Genomic DNA, 21,604 nt, shown 5'->3' with positions numbered 1-21,604 from the left:
AACCGCTCGGCAACTCTCGGGCCCCTCTGCCTGACAGATATACAGGAATCCTTTGCTGGCGGCAGCCGCCGCCACCGCCACCGCCGCCTGCCTCAGCGCTTCAACTCCTGTGTTGGAAGCGTTTGTCTCGGGTGCCGGCGCTTTACGCCTCACGCTTCCAACACAGGAGTTTAAGGTAAGTGACCGGGGCGCGGGGGGGGAGATCCTGAGAAGGGGGGGTTAGGGAGTTAGAGGGGAGATCCTGAGAAGGGGGGGTTAGGGAGTTAGAGGGGAGATCCTGAGAAGGGGGGTTAGGGAGGGAGGTCTTACTGTGTGTGTCTTACTGTGTTTGTGTGTGTGTGTCTTACTGTGTGTGTGTCTTACTGTGTGTGTGTCTTACTGTGTGTGTGTGTGTCTTACTGTGTGTGTGTGTCTTACTGTGTGTGTGTGTGTGTGTGTGTGTGTGTGTCTCACTGTGTCTGTGTGTGTCTTACTGTGTCTGTGTGTGTCTTACTGTGTGTGTCTTACTGTGTTCATAGCTTATTCAGTTATTGTAATAAATATTTTAGCCCATTTTTTAGCTCAAAATATTTTTTCCTTTTTTTTCTCCTCTAAAATCTAGGTGCGTCTTATCAGCAGGTGCGTCTTATAGAGCGAAAAATACGGTACATCACTGTCCTTTAGATCCAATTCGATGGCACACATTACCTTACTGGTGCCCTTTCATATGTATCTCTATCCATGGTGTGCCAGGGCAGAAGGGTCAAGAGCAACTAACAATTGTTGGCCCCATACGGCATTAAAAAGAAAGAATGAACGTACCAAATCTCCATATAATGAATACACCCTATATAACACATATTTAACAGAGCAAAAAAATGTGGTACAAAAGTGACAATGCATGTCTTGATATAAATAAAACAATCATGCTACAACATTATCCCAAATAGCGAATGTATGAGATTTGTCAGGCAAAAATACAAATAAACACACAGCAAACTGTTTATTGTATATACTTTGAGTAAACAAATATACATTCAGTACATTTTCATAAACTTTACAAAATGTATCAAATCTCACAAAAAATATGTGTATGGTATATACATATATGTATATATGTATGTATGTATGTGTATACATATTACATATGGATTTGGCAATTAAATAAAATAAAAATACATTTTCAAAAGTTACATACTGTAGAGATGACAACTGATTTACAAGAGGAGGAACACAGAATGATTCAAGATATCATCATGTACAGCCTTCTTATATTCACTTTACAGGACATGTACTTTCTGACAACACAAAACATTAGGGTCAGCAAACAAAATTGTCTTTCATTTTCAAATCAGACTGAAAAAGGAAAGGATGACCAGAAGCCTGATCCAACATTAATGAATCATGAGTGCATTAACTACGTTCTAGCAAATAAACCCTTGCTTTTCTCTTATGTAACAAGCATTTCCTTAGAATGCTCCACTTAAAATTAATATAATGAATTGGAACACAATTAAGTTGGGTTAATATACCCAAGTGGAGCTTTTTAATATATACGGGTAAACAGAAAATATTTATGTTTTTAAATCCATTGAAGAAGAGAATAGATGTATTAATGTTGTGTGGCTAATACAGCTTAAATACATAGTATTGTATGTTTTACTTCATATCTAAGATAGAGAAAGATGTTTCTTAAATGTGTATTGGTTGTGTCTTGCAAAGCTATATAGTTCCACTCTTTCCAAGAGTGGCCTTAGCACCAGAATATGTATACAGTAAGTTTAGTACATGAAGTATTGAGTTATAAAGAGGAATTAGATATGTTATGGCTGAGTTATATGTATTTTCATACATATGAAATGTAAAACTCAGAATTTTCAATATACATTTTCAATGATTATTGCATTTGATCAATCTATGCCGTTAAATTTAATTTCAACAAAAATGCAACCAATAGCATCTAAAGTTCTAACTAATATGTTTTCTAGGAATTCTGCAGTGCTTTGTTTTGTGGTTTATTGTGTTGTTTTAAATATAATCTCTGAACTGTGCTGGGATTCCTTTCGAGTTTACATTTCACATGCAAATATCAACAGGCTTGTAGTAAAAAATAAAATAAAATGATAATATCAACAAAATAGTAACACAATTATTCCTGTATGGTATGCTTTAAATAAACCATTGGGGTTTTAATGGTAAAGACTATTTCATGTAACATTAGGCAAAACCGGCATAACTAATTACTTCCCTGTCTTGATTTTAGTTTATTTCATTATCCATTCTAAGGCTGCCAGCCCCAAGTAGCTTCCATCATCAAAGGGGGGAACTTCATGAAAATCTTATTATAAAATTTCTGCTCTGACATAAATAAATGTAAGACTTAATGTATATGTATGTATATTTGTTATTTAAGCTATATAACACCATTGCATAGATTTATTAATATACTGAACTGCAAAATTAAGGTAATCATCATTAGAAGACAAATGAACTGGTCAAGAGTTTCCTACAGAAAGTTCGTTTTTTTAATGTAAAATTTATTAAGTGCTAACTTTTTTAATAAACAAAAACAGTTTAAATGAAGATGTTCTGGATTGGAGTAAAGGCAGGAAGTGGTATTAAAATTAAGCCACACTCACTGCTCTTCTGCATTAACCCTCAAAGGTACAGGCTCTATACGCAAACCCTTCATTTGCCAAAACAGAAATCCAGTATTTAATTTACGATATAAAAAGTTATATTTCTTGGATAAAAATAATTTTTTGGAATATTATGCAAAATCCTGCATAACATATGTACATCTTTTATTATGAACAATTCATGGAAGATCGAAATGTCTACAATGCCCGGCTAATCCTCTTATGTCCTAATATCCGGTACCCTGTGGTGCAAATACACAATAAACTCAGTAGCCTGAATTTGAAGAAACTGGTTTCAATGAGCCCCCCTTTCCATATATTAAAAAGCACCATACTGAATGTAAAGCTATCCTGAAAATACTCGTTGGGGGGTGCTCTTGAGGTCCCATGTGCCTAATAGAAGGATTACTGTCCAAGTCTGTTTATTATGGCACTTGAAATTTTCTTCTTGCGTTTGGTGGGTTCCTCTGAAGCGACTTGGGTTGATACTGTGAACCTTAAAAAGAGAAGATAATTTAATAAGGAGAACAAGTTCCATTTGTTTCACTGCAAGACAAACAGTAGTCCAGTAATGAGCTCGGAAATTATCTTTATTCTAAGAAACATATTCCTAGCCCTAATATCGTGCCACTTTGACACAATGGACAATAATGAATCAGTTTATTGGCCCGCATGGTAATGTCACAAAAGGAGTAGCCCTTTAAAAAAAACTTCTAGGAGATTTTTGTAAATTTGTCTGCAAAGTTTCTTATGGTCCATGTAAACCATAAACACTGCTGAAGTGTTTAGGTAAATGAACACATAGGGAGCGACACATGGACTAAAATTTACTTGACTGCTTTCACAGCTTAATATATTGGTTCAATAGTTGTGTCATCCTTTATCAGGCCAGGCAGGAAATTTCAATCTGATGTCATGTTCAGGAATGTTATTAGAATCAAACCAGAGTTAGTTAATGTAGGTATTCTAAGTCCTCACGTGGAATCGGATAATTCCAGAGGGTTCCTATTGGTAACCCCAAAAAATTGCGAAGTAAAAGCCTCATCCCCACCAAATTAGCCTGTGTATCTGTTGTCAAAGTATTGACAAGGTGTTGTCTAAGATCACCTCTTTTATAATAGGATTCGTAGGTGCTTTTACCAAAATGTAAAAAAAAAATTCTTACTTGTTAGGAATGTCTGACCAGTCCATGTATTATTGGCAAAATCCAAAGGAGTAAATGACCTTCTGTATGATGCTTCTGACTAAATTAAAATGAAAAAAAAAAACATTTACTGTCCTTTATTTTATATTTTTATTTGTCTATTAATTTATAGATCAAATATCTGTAAATTAGCCCAGATAAACGTAACTCACTCTGAACGTATGAGTTGTATTGGGTCTTGAGAATTGTTCTACAACTACAGTTCGCTCTCGCAAAGGTCGTCTCCCAGTGGTATCGGGGACGGCACTTGATACCCGACTATGCAAGTATCGGCCCCTGTGCTGTGAGAGAGATGGAAATTGCTATTGTTATTTAAGATTGTTATTCCGCATTCTAAATACATAATTATGATGCCCCCTCCACACACACACACTTTGCAGCTTTCCACACTGTTTTGGAGTGTTTCTGTGGGAACTTTTGCCCACTTAACCAGTAGAGCATTTTTGAGGTCAGACACTGATGTTGGATGAGATGGCCTTTGTTGCTTTTTGCACTGGGGCACAGTCATGCTGGAATAGAAAGGGTCTTCCTCAGACTGTTCCCACAAAGTTGGAAGCATAGCATTGTCCCAAATGTTTTAATATGCTGAAGCATTAAGATTTTCCTTCACTGGGTATGAGGTTTTCACCCTGCCTATGTTACACTTTGTAATGCCTTCATGCAGCCACTAGTGGCCACCCTTTCATCTCAAGAGCACCAGTTTAATTATTTGGGACAGCTGAGCCAGCTGAGCCAGCTACAGCATCCTAGTACTATCTTGTGCCCGACTAGGGGGCTATACATCTGCTTTCGTACCTGTGCCCTGTTTGGTCGTGTCTACAGCCCGTACTTGCTGGCTTCTTCAATACAGACCATCTCTTATTAAGATCCTGCCTGCTGGTTTATTTTGCCAGTCTGTACCTTACTTGTAGTAATGATGTAACGTGGGCCTGAGCCTCTGATATCCCCTGCAACTGGGCTCCTACCTGACCTGCTTCCCAAGCCCTGACACTGGGCCTAGCCCAAACCCTGATTCCAATAATTAAGAGGTGTGTCTCAAAACTTTTGTCCATATAGTGGGCCACAAAGCAAGGTCCATTAAGACATGGTTGGATGAGTTTGTAGTGGAAGAATTTGACTGGGCCGAACAGAGTCCTGACCTCAAACCCATCGAACACCTTTGAGATGAACTGGAACGGAGATTGCGAACCAGGCCTTCTCATCCAACATCAATCTTACCTCACAAATGCTCTACTGAACGAATGGGCAAAAATTCCCACAGAAACAAAGGGGGGACCAACTACATATTAATGTCTATGTCTATTTATATTATGAAGTCATCAAAGTCCTAGTTGGTGTAATGGTCAGGTGTCCCAATACTTTTGTCCAAATATATATGGATATATATCTGGATATATCTTCCATTGCACCGTGGTCTAATTCTTATGCTCATGTGCCCACTGTAGGCGCTTTTGGTAGTGGTTCCATACGTAACACACTGTGTTGCACATTTCTATCAAAACCAGCCTTAACTTTTTCAGTAATTTGAGCTACAGTAGCTGGAGTTGGATTTGGCCACACAGGCCAGCCTTCACCTCCCGCGTGCACCAATGAGCCTTGGCTGTCCATGACCCTGTCTCCAGTTCACCGCTTTTCCTTCCTTGGACCGCTTTTTATAGGTACTGACCACTGCAGACCTGGAACACCCCACAAGAGCTGTAGTTGGAGATACTCTGACCCAATTGTCTAGCCATCACAATTTGGCACTTTTTTTCACTATGATTTTTCCTTTATTTTCCTACAGGCTGTATCAGTAACCATATTTTGAACTTCTGTGTACATTTAAAATGTTGCAGAGTTGCATTACCTTAAATAGCTATAATAAGTTACTGGTATTCTATCTAGCTCTTGTAAGCATTTTTCTTATCTAGTACAGTAATTTCTTCTGAAAATCAACTAGTGTTTGATATATTTGGATTACTTGGTCATTTCATTAATAAAATATTATCTTAATTATTAAATTATCTTACAGCTGAATGACGTGATCCAGGCACTGACAGATGTTGCTCAACGGCTTCAGAGTTAATTGGTGGCAATTTATTTCTGTTTGCTTGTATGGATGGAGAGCACAATCGTTCCAAACCAGTGTATCTGAAAAGTAATTGCAAATTACATTGCAAGGAAAATGACAGAATATAAAAAGCAGCCTATGAAACACTACTGTTGTCTTTGTTGTTATAACCATTATCATCAATATATTTAATGAGTTTAATGAGCTCAAGCGGTCCTGGCCAATTACTGTACTAACCCACAACCCATTAAAACCAACTCCAACACTAAATGGGAACATCTTAGGAATGTCTTTTTTAGAGTGTACATTTAAATTACTTGAGAAACAGAATCTGTTAAACTACAAATGATATGAGGAAAATTTAGCAACTTTTGAACATACTCACAGTTTTGTGCCCCGTAGGACCTCATCGCTGTAAACATTTGGTGTTTTAGATCTCAAAGGATCCAAGGAAAGTGAAGGCAGTCTGCGTTGTGTTGGTGTCTTTTTAGAAGGCGTTTGCAGTATCCGAGAGGCCGAGAGAACACTGTTTTCGGTCAGTCTGCCAAGTCGGTTCCTTGCAGAGGTTAAGATGCTAGGTACAACATTTAAAGTTTTGTCCTCTTGTTCACTTTGAAAATGAAAATAGCATAAAGTGTGATGACTTTTTGCAATTTAGTAGAATAAACTGTTGACTAGGACCAAGCTAAAGGATGCTTTCTTATCACACTAAGTTGTATGCAGTGGTATGTGGTACAAATGCTTCCCATGCCAAAGCCTACTGCTAGTCTACAGCCATAACCTCTTTCTATGGTGATGTATCAATGGAGCAGGGAAAACTGTGCATTAACCTGTCCATCAGTGTAATTATACAGAGTGTGACATCAAAACTCAGGATCTAATCCCTACAAGAAGCTGATGTTGACACATTAAATCAAACATCAGGGTGGGAACATGTAGGAGAGGGGTCAGTTGCCTTATTCATTTTTTACTGGACATAATCCTGCCTCCATTTCATCAGTTGGAGTCTCTTAGGTTTTCCAAATGTGCTTTGTTCTCTGCAATTCCCTACAACACTCTAGACATTCCCAGATTGGATTTCTTCTGCCCCCTGCCCCCTTCCTAACCCATGCAAAAATGGTTCATAGACCTTTAGAGACATGTGTCTTCCCCTTAATGATTACTTCTTTCTGTATAGCACCAAAACAGACTTAATAGAAGTGCATTGAAGAGCTTAGATCTATTTTAAGCCAATATTAGTATATAAGAATATTTTCTAAAGAAAATACATACTGTGTCTTTTCAGCTAAACCCCCGTGTCGATGTTGTAGCGGCTTTGCTTGAATGGTCATTACTCCATTCAAGTCACTGTAGAAATTACGGCTGGCCTGTAAGAAGTGAAAAAGAAGAAAAATTTAATTCTATTATGATCTTAAGACGCCTAGTTGATTAAAATATGCATTATACAGGGCCAGTTCATCCCCTCAACTTGCCATGGTTTGTCATTTGTAATACATAGTGAAGTTGGGTAGTTGAAACTAAAGTTAACTAAAGTAAAATTTTAGTAAATAAACAAGATTAATTTATGCAAAATGTTTTACTCCAATCTAAAAAAATACTACTAAGTATTCTCTTATAGAAAAGGATAACTTTTTTGTCAGCTATTTTAAGTGATCCTTTAGGGGCTTAATTTTAAAATATGGTATGTAGTAAGGACACTGGCAGAATTATGATACCTGAGATGGTAAAGAGTATGTGCCAAATGACATGCTTCGGGTTTCTGAACCCCTAGAAGGAGGAACACTGGGTACTTCTGAAACCATCCTTGGAACTGGAACTTGAACATTCCTGGAGGGCTGTAACTTTCCACCTTGCTTAATTTCATCTGCACCCAAATATAAATAAATATGAAGAGAATTTAAATTCTCTGTCTGCAAAAAAATTGATATCATCATTTTTATCCCAAAATCCAGGATATTCACACTATAAAACAAACAGAACAAAACTGATATGAAAGCATCGCAGTAACTGCAAAATATACATTTGTCTAATGAATAATTTTATTTTAGGTTTACAAATGTTGCTGTCCCCAATATGTGCTGCAATTGAATACTCAGACAACATTCTACAGAATGCTAAAAAGAAAGAGACAGTCTTTACCTATAATATGCTCCAGCAGTATATATGTATGTTTTTATGTGGTTATCTAGAATAGAATAGACCTGTTCCAAAAAAAATCTATGGTTATTACAAACAAAATACTAACCACAAAACATCCATCTAGTTATTCTCTGTACATGTACCTGAGGCAGATTCCCAGGATCTAAGAACCACATCCTGCATCAACTCCACAATGTTTCTCCAGGCATCATCAAACACCTCTGCAGACACTGTGTCTTTGATACATGCATTAGGGGAGACAGGAGGAATGCCACGTTTGTTCCTCTTCCGATGAAGGTGGGCTTTCTTTTGATCCAAGCCCTCATCCTCACTATTGGGTAAAGCACATTCAAGTTCACTATGCTAAAAACATAGCATTGTAAATAACATAACAGAAAATAATGAAATATATAAAGTATACTGCGAAACAAGATAAGAACCAGATATTTTTCGCTCTTAAAGTATATGTAACAATAGCAATCTATTTCATTTTTTTTTTGTTAGTTACTATAATAGTTTTTAATTTTTCTACTGGATGTTTTATATACCCAATATACTACTACTACTAGTATAACACTATTACTACTACTACAAACCACTGTTGCACATAACACCTCAACCAAAAATTCTCCTCCTTGGACTAAACTAAACCTGTTTCTATATTCAATGATTTATTATGCTTTTCTTGCATTTCTCCTCTTTTCCTCTTTCACATTTGTAAAGTTAATGGGAAAACAAGCAGATGCATTAAAATAGTGTTTTAACATATAAGTAACATATAATGTAGGCATAATTTCCATTTTAATATTTTTATACATTGTAATGTGCACTGATAAAGTACAGCAAGAAGTCTTACTAGTCTTTGCTGTCATAAGCGAGGTACTCCTCAATGTTACCATCCACATCATAGATCTCTTCCTCGAGGAATGAGTATACAGATGAGTCAGAAGTCAAGGAGCTTCCACTGTAAGTACACTCTTTTTGTAAAGGAGATACTGTGGGAACCAGTTTTGATCCTGAAATGCAGAGCCTAAAAATGAATTGCAACAAAACAGTTTTTTTTTTTGTTGTTTTTTTTTAAGTAATAAAAGTAACATGATAGAATGATAGAAAGAGAGAGAGAGAGAAAGAGAGAGAGACATAACAGTCATGAATGTATAGTGTATTACTTACTGTCCTAGGTCACTGCTGCTCTCCACCAGGCTAGGGAAAGAACTTGTGTATACAGAACTAGGAGTCCTACTTTGAAAGTGCTGGAAACCATCATCCATGGGGAAAATAAGTTGTTTTCCTAGTATCCTAAAATATAAATAAAACATCCATATCTATATATAATTAACCAGAATTTTCACCCCCAAAATGAGAAACTTTATCTAATAAGAACCCGATTACAACATTTCAACAGAAACCTTTCAATCACAAACCAGTCCACATAATTAATTACGGTAATATTTATGTACTCTAAAAACACAATGCAGGAATTATGCAAGAATTGTCAATATTTTCAAATTTCGGATATCATAACTTTTCAACACATAAACATGACTAGAATTAATAAACTGTGCTATTTATTCTCCAATCAGTGTATCTGTGCTAGAGATATTTAAAGGACTATTTTATCACAGCAGAATTAAGTTCAGTGGAACAAAACAAATTACCATTGAACTTTTACCTCATTAACTGTAGGATATGATTTGACTGTACGCATCTGTAATTAATAATTACAATAATCTGTCATTAATGCCCTATCATTCAAGTAATCTTTTTTTTCAGACTACCTAATATGTTAATCTTCCCTACTGCTCCATGAGAGCTTCCCATGTCTTTGAACATTAAACATATGGGGGTTTTTTTGTTTGTTTGTTTTTCATTTGTTTGTGTGTAACCCTTTATTTATATATTTTGTACGAAGATTCGCACATTTGTAAAAGGTATAGCCCCAAAAAGTAGTTTGTATATATGTGAATGATGCTCGTGCTAAAATTGTATTAATATTCATATTTACCACTGTTAGAAACAAAATTGTTAAAAAGCAAACCAAGAAAAATGGTGCAGTGTTACATAAAAAGGGCAGATTTGTGGGACAGGCAGATCCAGCTTCTTTCTTGATCGATTTTCTTAATTGCCTCTAGATGCCAGTGGACTCACAGAAATGTACAGTCTTCACCACAGTGGCCTGGTTTAGAGGATTAGTCCAGGCTGAGTTACCTTAGATGCAGAGATCGTTTGGTCCACTCCTTGCATTCAGCTTGTAGATTATTGGTTTGAGATGTCACATTGCCTTCAAACATCATCTCATCCACATCCCAGAATAACTGATGGACTCTTAGAGTGTTGGCTTTATCAAATTCCTAGTGAATAACAATGAAAAATAATCATCATGTTTAAATACAACTCTGTGAGGATGATAATAATCTGTTTTTTTTTATCCCGCTTGCCGATTACAGGGGCTGGCAATACCTGTCATCGTGAGTTTTGTTTGTAGCACATTGTGATAAAATAACTTATACAGTTTGAAGCTACTCAAGACATATTAAAATTGATATAAATATACTGCTGTATTTAAATTGTTACACCGTTATAATTCAACCGCAAATAAAAGAACTGATACAGGCTCCAGGTATGGTAAGTGTGTGTGAAAATACATATGTTAGTTATGGAGGCTGGGGTCCATTGGGCTTTACTTTAGCAAAAGGATAACAGCCACCTCTGCTGCCTACACACGTCAAGTCCATCACATGTGTGTTGCTACGTGGCTGCCCTTCCAAAGTTTGCACATCCTGCTGTCTAGGCTGTTGCCACTGTGTCAGCAGCTTCCAAGAGAGCTGTGTTGTCTCAGACCACAATGAGACTATGCCCTATGCCACAACACTTTTACTCCACTTTAAATGAATTAACAAAATTAAACACAAGGACTAGGAAAAGATGAACCATAAAATATGGAAATCACAGCTGGCTCTAAATGTACATAAATAAAAGTGAAAAGTGTGAGAAACAGTGAAAAGTGTGAGGTATACGTGTATCTTCAGTTATCTTTAACAATATATTCATTGTATGAGAGTTCACAGAATAACACTGGAGTTTTCCAATCAGTATTAATCTCTCCAATAGAGCCCTGACCGGGACGGCTTTTTTAATCCCGGTCCCGCCTGCTCCCGTTGATTTTTTGCCCGCTCCCGCAATGTGGGTGTTCCACTCCTGCCACATTTGTGGCAAATCCCGCCCGCTCCCGCCACATTTGTGGCCAATCACACCTACCTCCTTACCTGAACTGCAGAGTTCCCGCGCAGTCCCGCAAGGCTGCCTTCTCGCTGCTCGCTCACAGCGTCTCTTCTCTTGCTCCGCCCAGGAGTCACGGGAAGTGATGTCACATCGCGTGACTCCGTTTTGTTTCTGGGCGGAGCAAGAGAGGATACACTGTAACAGCGAGAAGGCAGCCTTGCGGGACTGCGCGGGATTACCGGGACCCGCAGGCACAGTGCCTGACCGCCCGCTCCCGCCCGCAGCACCAGCAACACCGCCCGCAAGTTTTTTGGCGGGTTCCACGGGACCCGCAGGACCCGCCTCCCAATGCAGTCCTCTACTCTCCAAGTCTTCACTGTTTGGTAAATCTTCATCAGCAAGGGAGAAGCATTACTTACATCATCTCTCCAGGAGTATACTGAACTCCTTTCTGTGGACAGGCCCGTGGTATAGCTCTGAATTCCTGACCAGGATTGGTTTAGGTCTGTTGGAGTGGTTTGTCCACTAGATGATAGAGATGAGATGGACTCACTATAAATACAAAGAAGCATTAATCCTACATACTTAAAATCTTTCATGTAGATACGTATTATCATCTGAATAAAAGGCCTGTTTTCTCTGCTACATTTGGTAAAATAAATTGTGCATTTTTAATAATTCTTAGTGGTAAACTGGAATCAATGACCAATGGCAATGCAACTCAAAATTCATAAAGTATGTATGTATACACATCCTTTTGATTTCTCATTATTATTAACAAGGGCAAACATGAATGCATAGGTGGATCAAATTCCCTACTGCATGTGTTACCAAATGAGGAACTTAAAGAGCAACTATATGGATACATAATAACACCATTGAGTTTATTCAAGTCAATATGTTAGTTAAGTGACTTGACTAAGGTTAAGTGACTTGACAAGCATGCCTTTGTCTGAAACTCATAAAATGTACCAAAATACAATTAAAGCCCCCAACCCAAATATAAATATTAAAAAATAAATCTCAAATAAGTCGGTGGCATAGGCCCAAGGCGATAGGGCGTATGTATCCCATAGGATATTTCATTATAAATTAACCTAACTGAAGGTCTGTGTGACAAAAGGCCATACCATGTGTAATTACATATTGCTTCCTGTACCGGTCTGGTAAAATGTGCAGGAAGAGGGTCTCCATCATCTTCAGAAATGCAGGCATCAGTGTTGACTCGAGAAATACCCTTCCTAAAATACAGCAAAAATAAAACATAACACATTAAAAACATTTACGATAAGCTCCAAAGCAAGTTGGATGCAATAAATGTACATGTAAATACTGTTGTAACCATTTGGTTTGTGAAAATATATTTCCTATAATTCAATTGATTTCAGCAGGAGTTATGTAAAAAAAACAAAGGGCCAGGTCGCCTGGCACCTAGGGTTTTACAGGGCCGCCACCGCCACCATGAATCTGGCACCCTATTCTTTCCGGGTGCTACGTAGAGTGTTCTATTAGGCTCTCAGATGGGTTATGCGGCTCTAGCGCGTATCAAGACGGTGACCACATACTACAGGACCTGATCCTTGGTATTGGTATGTAGCCCTGTCGGCCACCAGCACAACCGGCATTTGATTGGCCTGTTTCCCCCACATGTTTCCATAGTTTCCAATATATATACAATGCTTATTTTAATCTGATTTACTTAATGCTCTGAATTATAAAATTTAAGGTTGAGAAAAGAGACAGATTTACTTTAAGAGCTTTACAAAAAAAAAAAATGTAAGACCCAAACAATGTCCAGCATTGAAAGGTCTCATGCAGGATGTTTATGGCAGGTCAGACAGGTGTGCATTCCCTGGATTCTTGCAGGGTGCACAAAAGGTTAAATCATTGCTCTAGTGGTCAAAATTACAACTGTTTGCTTAAAGCCAGCACAACTGATCATTATGGCTCAATGATTAACAAAATGTTTTCTTTTACAGTGACCCCTTTACATGATTAAATTATTAACAGTGCTGCACAAAGTCCAGATAATTATCGGAGAGCTCCAAAGCTTTTCTTTAGAAATACCTTTTAAAGACTCTGTTTTCATTTATTAGAAATTGTCAAGCTCTGCAGTTTATCAAATGCAAGCACTTTTTGTCGCATCATGTAGTATCATACATCCATAGGTCCAGTACACCTACACATTATAATAAATCGTGTTCTTTCAGCAGAACCTTTCCATGTGCTGGCAAGGAGGAAAGTAAAGGTCCAGATGTGGAAGAACCAAGCAGTAACCAACATTTTTTTCGAACTCTTGCACCTATGTATTTGCGTTCTAGCTGCAGCACCATACCTTCTTAGCAATGTGAAATATTTAGAGGTTAATGTGTCTACCATAACAGCAATCACTTTGTGAATTAGACCACTTTAAAATAAAATGCCCGCCCCCTCAAAAAAAATCTACTCTAAATTACAAATCACCTGTAAGCACATGATTAGTTATAGCTTATTGTCTTAGATTTTGATTTGATTTTGGAGTCAAGAAGGATTTTTCCCCTTTTTGAAAGAATGTGAATTTGCTTCAATGTAGGGTTTCTGCCACCTTCTGGATCAACACAGAGGTTGAACCTGATAGACTTCTGTCTTTTTTCAACCTAAATTATTACGTTACCAGGTGAATGTGTTTTTTTTTCTTCTTCTGTCCCACTAAATGATTGACTCATAGGTGCAGTTGTTTTTAGAATGACTGAGCTCTTCTGCTGCAATGTACTTGAGGTGCAATATTAGTTTGTAAATTGTAAATAAACATGGTATTCATTGTGATTCCATAAATTTATTTGGATAATTAACTTATAAACATAGCCATAAATTTTGATAACAACTGTTACAAGAAATATTAATAAAGGACTTCACTTGAAGCAATACTATATAGCAAGCACTCCTTAAAGCTAGCAATTACCCATAAAACATGACTTTGAATATGTTAAATCAGACACATATTAAGTTTTTGAAACTAAATTAACTTTTAAAAATAAAAAACCAGCCCTTGAATTAATTGTATTCCAGCCCCATGGTATTGCGTCTTTATACCAGCCTCATAGTATAACGTCAGTAGTTCATTAAAGGAAAAAAACATACATTTTAAAGCACATTTGAAGAGTATATTATTTTATAGCTAAGACAGATATGGCAGCACATAGGGTTTTCTATATAAAGAGCAAATTCTAGAGAAAAGGGGAACAATCGACTGTATATCCACTGTATATCTACTCTTGTACAACCCCCATTGTGTGGCAAAACCCAGCTAGTAAAACAGTCTGCCAGCCACAGGCGGGACAAAGTCCAGTTATCAACATACAGTCTGCCAGTCACAGGCGTGACAAAGTCCGATTATCAACACACGGTCTACCAGCCACAGGTGTTACAAAGTCCAGTTATCAACATACAGTCTACCAGCCACAGGTGTTACAAAGTCTGATTATCAACACACGGTCTACCAGCCACAGGTGTTACAAAGGCCAGTTAACTTTATACTCAAATAATCCAACCATCATTTTGCTCCACTTACAGTTTCTACCCCCACCATAACCCACTAACATAAATATATATTACAATAAATAATAACCTCATCCTAGCCTTCTCCCCACCTACAGTTTTGTTTCTACCTCCATAAATATATTACAATATACACTATATGGACAAAGTGTTGGGACAGACCTCTAAATTATTGAATTCGGGTGTTTTAATCAAACCCATTGCCACAGGTGTATAAAATCAAAACCCAGCCATGCAGCCTGCATTTAGAAACATTTCTGAAAAATTTGGTTCGTTCCGAAGAGCTCAGTCAATTCAGGTGTGGTACTGTGATAGGAGGCCACCTTTGCAATTAGTCAGGCCGTGAAATTTCATCCCTGCTAAATATTCCACAGCCAACTGTAAGTGGTATTATTGGAAAGTGGTAGCGTTTCGGAACAGCAGCAACTCGCCATAAAGCGGAATACCATGTAAAGTCACAGAACGGGGTTACCGAGTGCTGAGGCGCATGGTGCTTAAAAGTCGCCAGCGATGTGCTGATTCCATAGCTGAAGAGTTTCAAACTTCCACTGGCATTAATATCAGCACAAATACTGTGTGGCGGGAGCTTTATGGAATGGGTTTCCATGGCTGAGCAGCAGCATGCAAGCCTCATATCACCAAGTACAATGCCAACCTTTGGGTCGAGTGGTGTAACGCACACAAACACTGAACACTGGAAACATGTTCTGTGGAACACATTCCTCTGTTTTGCAGTCTGGGTTTGAATGTCAGGAGAACGTTACCTGCCAGAATGCATTGTGCCAACTGTAAAGTTTGGGATAATGGTATGGGGCTGTTTTTCAGGGGTTGAGCCCCTTCATTCCAGTGAAGGGAAATCTTAATGCTTCAGCATACCAAGACATTTTGGAAAACGCTATGCTTCCAACTTTGTGGGAACAGTTTGGGGAAAGCCTTTGCCCCAGTGAACAAAAGAAGGTCCATAAAGACATGGTTGGATGAGTTTGGTTTAGAAGAACTTGACCGGCCACACAGAGCTCTGACCTCAACCCCATTTAACACCTTTGGGATGAACTGGAATGGAGATCTTCTCCAACATCAGAGCCTGATCTCACAAATGCTCTACTGGATGAATGTAACAATAGTAACAATAGTCAGCAGCACATAAAATTCACAGGTGCACAAGCCAGGCTCCACCAAGACCCGTAATAACAAAAAAGCAGTGCTGAGCCTCTGTCTGTTCTTTTGTTACTACTGGATGAATGGGCCAAAAATTCCCATAGAAAATCTTATGAAAAGCATTCTCAGAAAAATAGAAGCTGTTATAGCTGCAAAGGGGGGACCACCTACATATTAATGTCTAGGTATTTAGAATCCGATGTCATAAAAGTCCCTGTTGGTGTAATGGTCAGGTGTCCCAATACTTTTGTTCATATAGTGTATAATTATATATTTTTATATTTATGTGGATGATATGAAATGGAAGTGGGGGCTAAGGCAATGATATATTTTAATTATATATTTTAATATTAAGCTATTACCGTAAGGGTGTGTGAAAATCCAAGTATTAATAAAGGTGAGAATTGGCAGGGGCTTAAGCTGTCCAAATGTTTTGCTTTGGTTTTTACACTAAAGTCGTATTCAGTGACACTGTAAAGAATGAAATGTAATATTAATGAGCGCATATGAAGAATATGTGTCTTGATATAGTTCTTTGAACAGCTGTTTGCACCACACCTTCTTGACATCATTTCAATCAGGCATCAAATAACCTTTTTTTTGTTTCTTTTCCAAAGCCTTGAATATCTCAGTTTTACAGGCTGCTTGGGTGGGTTCACAAATAACCCAGGACTTCAATGCCCAATGCAAGATTTGCTAAATACAACTGTTCACAGGCAAGGATTTACATGCATTAGCAGTGTTATGATGCTTCACACAATTTCCACCTTGCATACAATGTTTCAAATGCTTCTATGAAGGTCACATGCAGGGTTTTTATTCAATAACTGGAGAGCAGGTAAGAGCGTTGACAGGAGAGATGTGGTTCTTAGCTCATTGACTTCACTTAAAGAGATTATTCTGGGTGGAAGCCCTTCCGCAACATAACTATGGGTAGATTGCCCTATTGGCGTACCTGGGAACTCTCCAGGTTTGACCTGGAGAACTCTGGGTGAAGCACAGCTTCTCAGGTTCTCTGGGTCAACACCCGAATCCTCCGGGCAGCAGGAGCATTTCCCCTTTAAGTGGGGGTGTTTTCCACAATACCAGCAGGAACGCCCACTGACATCAGCTAGAACGCCCCCAGTCCTGGCTGTGTCCCGCAAGGGACAGCTCAGGGTAGCTGGAGCTCAGAAGTTCCCAGGTATGCCTATTGGGTGATCTCCAGCACACTGCTGCTCCATGGGCTTGTTGGAGAGATTAGAGACCTCCCTTGTAACCATCCCATATCTGCTATTAAGGACTGTGCCTGGCCGACACAGCTATTGAAAACTCACATGGCACTGTATGGCCTGATGAGGGGTGGCTTGGATTCTGTCCTCACTCAGGCCTAGAGAAGCTCACAGCCAACATATGCCACTATCCGCTATACATTATGAAGGTCCCACACCTGTGAGCTTCTGTAGCAGGAAGATTACAGCTGGTCCTGTATAATGCATTGTTCAACAAGTGCGATTTCTCCAAAGTTTCCTCACCCATTAAATTATACAGTACACGTTACAACCTATATAACAACACGATACAAACATACAAAATATGTAAACTTATAGAGCCAGGGCTAAAGCTTCAACCTCTAGATAGGAAGCTTGCATACAGGGCTCTCTTTAACTAATGTATTGGTTTGTCTTAGTTCTAGTTTTGTTATTCCCATGAATGTATTTATAGTAGGAAGTGTTGTGTAAATTGTTGATGCGCTATAAATAAAAGATGATAATAATAATAATACAGTAAAAAGTAATAGTGCTTTATGAAATATAAGAACATAACCCTATTGAGTTACAAATATCTGGTTATAAAACCCCAAGCTGTGACAAGTGATAAGATGATGACATATTGCACTATAAATATTAAAACAGTCCCACTAATAAAGTCCACACACAGAGCTATAAAGCTCCAGGCATGTTATGGAGCGCCCGTCATACTGATGATCTCTGCATCACAGCGATAAATCACCAACCATTACACTAAAGTCCTAAGTGCACCAGTCACGATGATAACACGCCGATAACACACCTGCAGATAAAGCTTCACACCGCGGTACACATCTGTCCGCACTCACCCAATGATCACAAGGTCAGTGAGCGGCTGCAGCTTAGAACCCCGCCGCTGCCGCCCGAAGGATTGCGTTATTCTGCATGATGATGACGTGATGGCAGCTGTAGGCATTGATGGGGGGGCACATAACACGCCAGCCTTATTGTGCTGAACCGCATGAAGCTCTGTGATCACAGACAGGCACCCGCTGCACACCGGCTCTGCTCTGCAAAGGCGTTGCCTGCCTACAAGGCGTCGTTTTGGTCAGCAGGGAATATGGTGGAAAGGTAAATGTTTCCGGCGGCGATGCGGTTAATGAAATCGTTCTCCGATAGCTGCCCCACCCTTACAGAAACCGGCACGAGTCCGGTGCAGATGTGAGGGGGGGGGGAATTGAATGCAGCGTGTGCAGCGGAGGGGGGGGGACTCGATATACACATCTACATATATTTATATATATATATCGCGCAATATATATATATATATATATATAGTGATGATAGGATACATTCGGTGCACAGGTTGATCTAAAATGAATACCCTAATAGGCATTATTACATTGTACAGTGCTATGGAATATGATGTCGCTATATGAAACACTACATAATATAATAACATTTTTGGTGACTGAAGGGGGACACCTTTATGTCGGGTGAGGGTAGGAATGTTATGTTACCAAGACTTTTTTCATGTGATTTTTTTTCTATTTTAGGCAATTGGGAGAAAATTATTTACACAATTCAATTTGTTAAACAAATTTTCGGTGGCTTCGATACACATTATTGTGACTTTTAGAGCTGCAGTATCTTCTGAACTCCTGGAAGAGGGACATTAGGGGACAGATGGATTTTGGACTAGACACTGCAAACAAAATGGATTAAGACACATTTTTCATTTCATTTTTGACAATTTGAGACAATTAATTTTATTTCCTGACCTTTCATTTTGGACGAGATGTCACTGTCACATTTCCACAAGGTTTATTTCAAGTAGCAGCATCTTAGGGCAGCATCTTGTTTAAGATGTTCTGAGACAGCTGCGCTTGGTTCTTTAGAGTGAGGACATCCGACAGTTAGAAGACACGTAACACATAACGAGTGGCCCTTGTTACCTTTTATTGGAATCGTACATCTCACTGTCAAAGACACAGCTGACTCAGAACATCTTAAACAGTAGATGCAGATAATAGTGGTGATCAGACTGCCTGTTATTCAGCAGAGGGTCTTCTGCCCATCTGTAGCTGCTGCTCTAGGCCTAGTTGGTAGGGGTTTCTGCTGAATAAAAGTGTTAACTTAAAGGGGGCATTTGGGTATCATATGCATTAAAGTGTATATGATGGCTGAAGTACCCCTTTAACAATAGTCCTGTCTATTGCCTGGAATGCTTTGCATGTTTGTTACTGCCCCCACCTACAAAGTTTTCTAATTTTTTTTTTTAGGATGATAGATTTTCCAATACATCTTTCCACCAAGGGGTTTCTGCAATGTAAATTTGGCCCTGGCAAATGGAAATAGTAATGACAACTTCCTAAAGATCCATAAGTTCCAGCGAAACTTGGGACTTTTCAAGAGAGCTGATGTTGTTCAGCACATATCAAATAAGCTAGTTTGTAAAATGTAGTGCCGGTTTACTTATTGTTCATTGACAGTCCTAAACCAGTGGCTTATTATTCACATAAATTTAAAACTGTAATATTAATTGACAGTAACTACGTCTCAAAATTAGCATCTAGCCGCAGGCTGCTGGGAATTCAGGCTTTCTTGAAAAGCTACACCAGCCTTAATTAGAACATGGTCTCGTGAGAGAATATTTCTGGAACAATTTAATTGCTGTAATGTACTGTTCTGCCCTTAGGGGAAATAGGACTGATGCATACGTAAAACCTTGATTTTTCCTCGTCCTTGTTATCGCAACTCAATTTTTCTAACATCAATAAAGCGATGCATGACGAGATGTACGCAGTAAGTACTTTGTGACGTTTCAAGGCAAAAATACTTGGTATTATAAGGTGGTGTTCTCCAAACCAGGTTTCCCTCGTCTCTCTTCTCGCTGATACGCTCTGTAAGCAACTGCATGTGGATTCTGAGCAGGGGATGCCAATTTGGACCCTGAAGGATCTCTATTCTCTTTGCACATTCAAACACTCTAAGTGTAACAGGAGTGATGGTCTAGGAGAAGTCCCTAGAGCATGCTACAATTTGGGTGCAGTTAACATGCTTTGGAGTCTATACAGAGTGGACTCCAACATGCACCTTTAAATTATCACTTGTTGCTCAGCAGAAGTTGGCCTTTCGACTGGAGTTTTTGCAATTGTAGGCAAATTGTGGCATATTTACAGTAATTCCAATTAGATGGAATTTCACTTTTAACCCATGTCAACACTTAAGCAAAACTAGGAAATCTCCGGATATTGAACTGAGACTCTGGGTAAAGGTTTGCTTCTCCGGTCACTACAGGGAAACTTTGGTTCACTGGAGCCGCCTTGCGGCACGACCCATATCCATTCCAACAATGGTGTGTTTCCCACAATCTCAGTGGAAACACCCAGCGACATCAGCGGGATCATGCACCAACGTCAACTGGGCCTCCCACCCGCATCCCGCAAGGAGTGCTCTGGGTAGCAGCCAAAAATGTCCCAGGTATGCTCATAAGGAGGGCTAGAACTCCCATGTGGCAGGGATGATCATCTGCCCCAACCGCTGGAAGGTGAGAGGTGCAATTCTGTGGATCCTTCCTTCCGAAGTAGACCTGATATTAGTGATATTAGCTCCAAGAGCCTGTGTTTTGGTTCTATGCATAATGGAGCCTTCTAAAGGCATAGATTATAACCGCTAGAGGCCACTACTGAGCTCAGTCTTTTGAGAATTAATTATCTGGATGCCTCATTTAACTCTGATTTTCCAACTGAACAGTCATGGAACCTACTTGCTATTAGCTTGCCTTGGACTTTGTTTACATTACCATGTTTTTACCTGACATTATAGGCATATTATTGGAAATACAGAGTGAAGTCAAACCTGCTGGTGTTACAATTATAGAATAAACCACCAAGGTCAAAGAACTTCTATTTAAGATTAATTTCTTGTTACCATGAAAAAATAATTTAAAAAACAAACTAAGGCAGAGGCAAAAAGTTTTTATTAAGCATATATTTCAGTTTTAGCAATTTAAAGTTGCAATGAAAATGCAAATACGTCACTTGAGTTTACAAATGAAAAAAGTGAGTGAAAGGGTATATTTCAACATTAAGCAAAAGTATCAATGATGGATTTGGAACTAAGCTGTGTTTTTATAAATTTCCCTTGAAAGTGAAACCTACCATGCATAACCACTGATTATCACTAAGCCTCTGGAGATATTATTACACTAATGTTGTGTTGTACAGGAAGAAAATTCTATAGCGATTGCCCGTTACCTTCCCAAGTGCGGCTTTTGTTCACAAAACATCTCGCCTACTGCCTTATTAATATAATGACATCAGTACTTAATGTTTGGCTATTACCTACTTATACAATATATACAACATAGCTCTGAGTATTTTTTATATAATCAGAGTAGCATTTTACTATTAACATTATTCTTTTTAAAGTTACAATTATTATT

At 38.6% G+C, this 21,604-nt stretch overlaps 1 pseudogene; it reads right to left on the bottom strand.

Annotated features, from left to right (window-relative positions):
* Positions 1-3,043: 3,043 nt before the first annotated feature.
* LOC149285581 (protein FAM149A-like) overlaps positions 3,044-21,604 on the bottom strand; it is a 39,986-nt pseudogene continuing 21,425 nt past the window's right edge.

The sequence above is a fragment of the Sceloporus occidentalis genome, unplaced genomic scaffold (assembly GCF_023333645.1).
Source record: "Sceloporus occidentalis isolate IW3139 unplaced genomic scaffold, rSceOcc1.0.p SCAF_77, whole genome shotgun sequence".
In the NCBI taxonomy this organism is placed as follows: Eukaryota; Metazoa; Chordata; class Lepidosauria; order Squamata; family Phrynosomatidae; genus Sceloporus; species Sceloporus occidentalis.
This window is presented reverse-complemented; position numbering and strand designations above follow the sequence as displayed.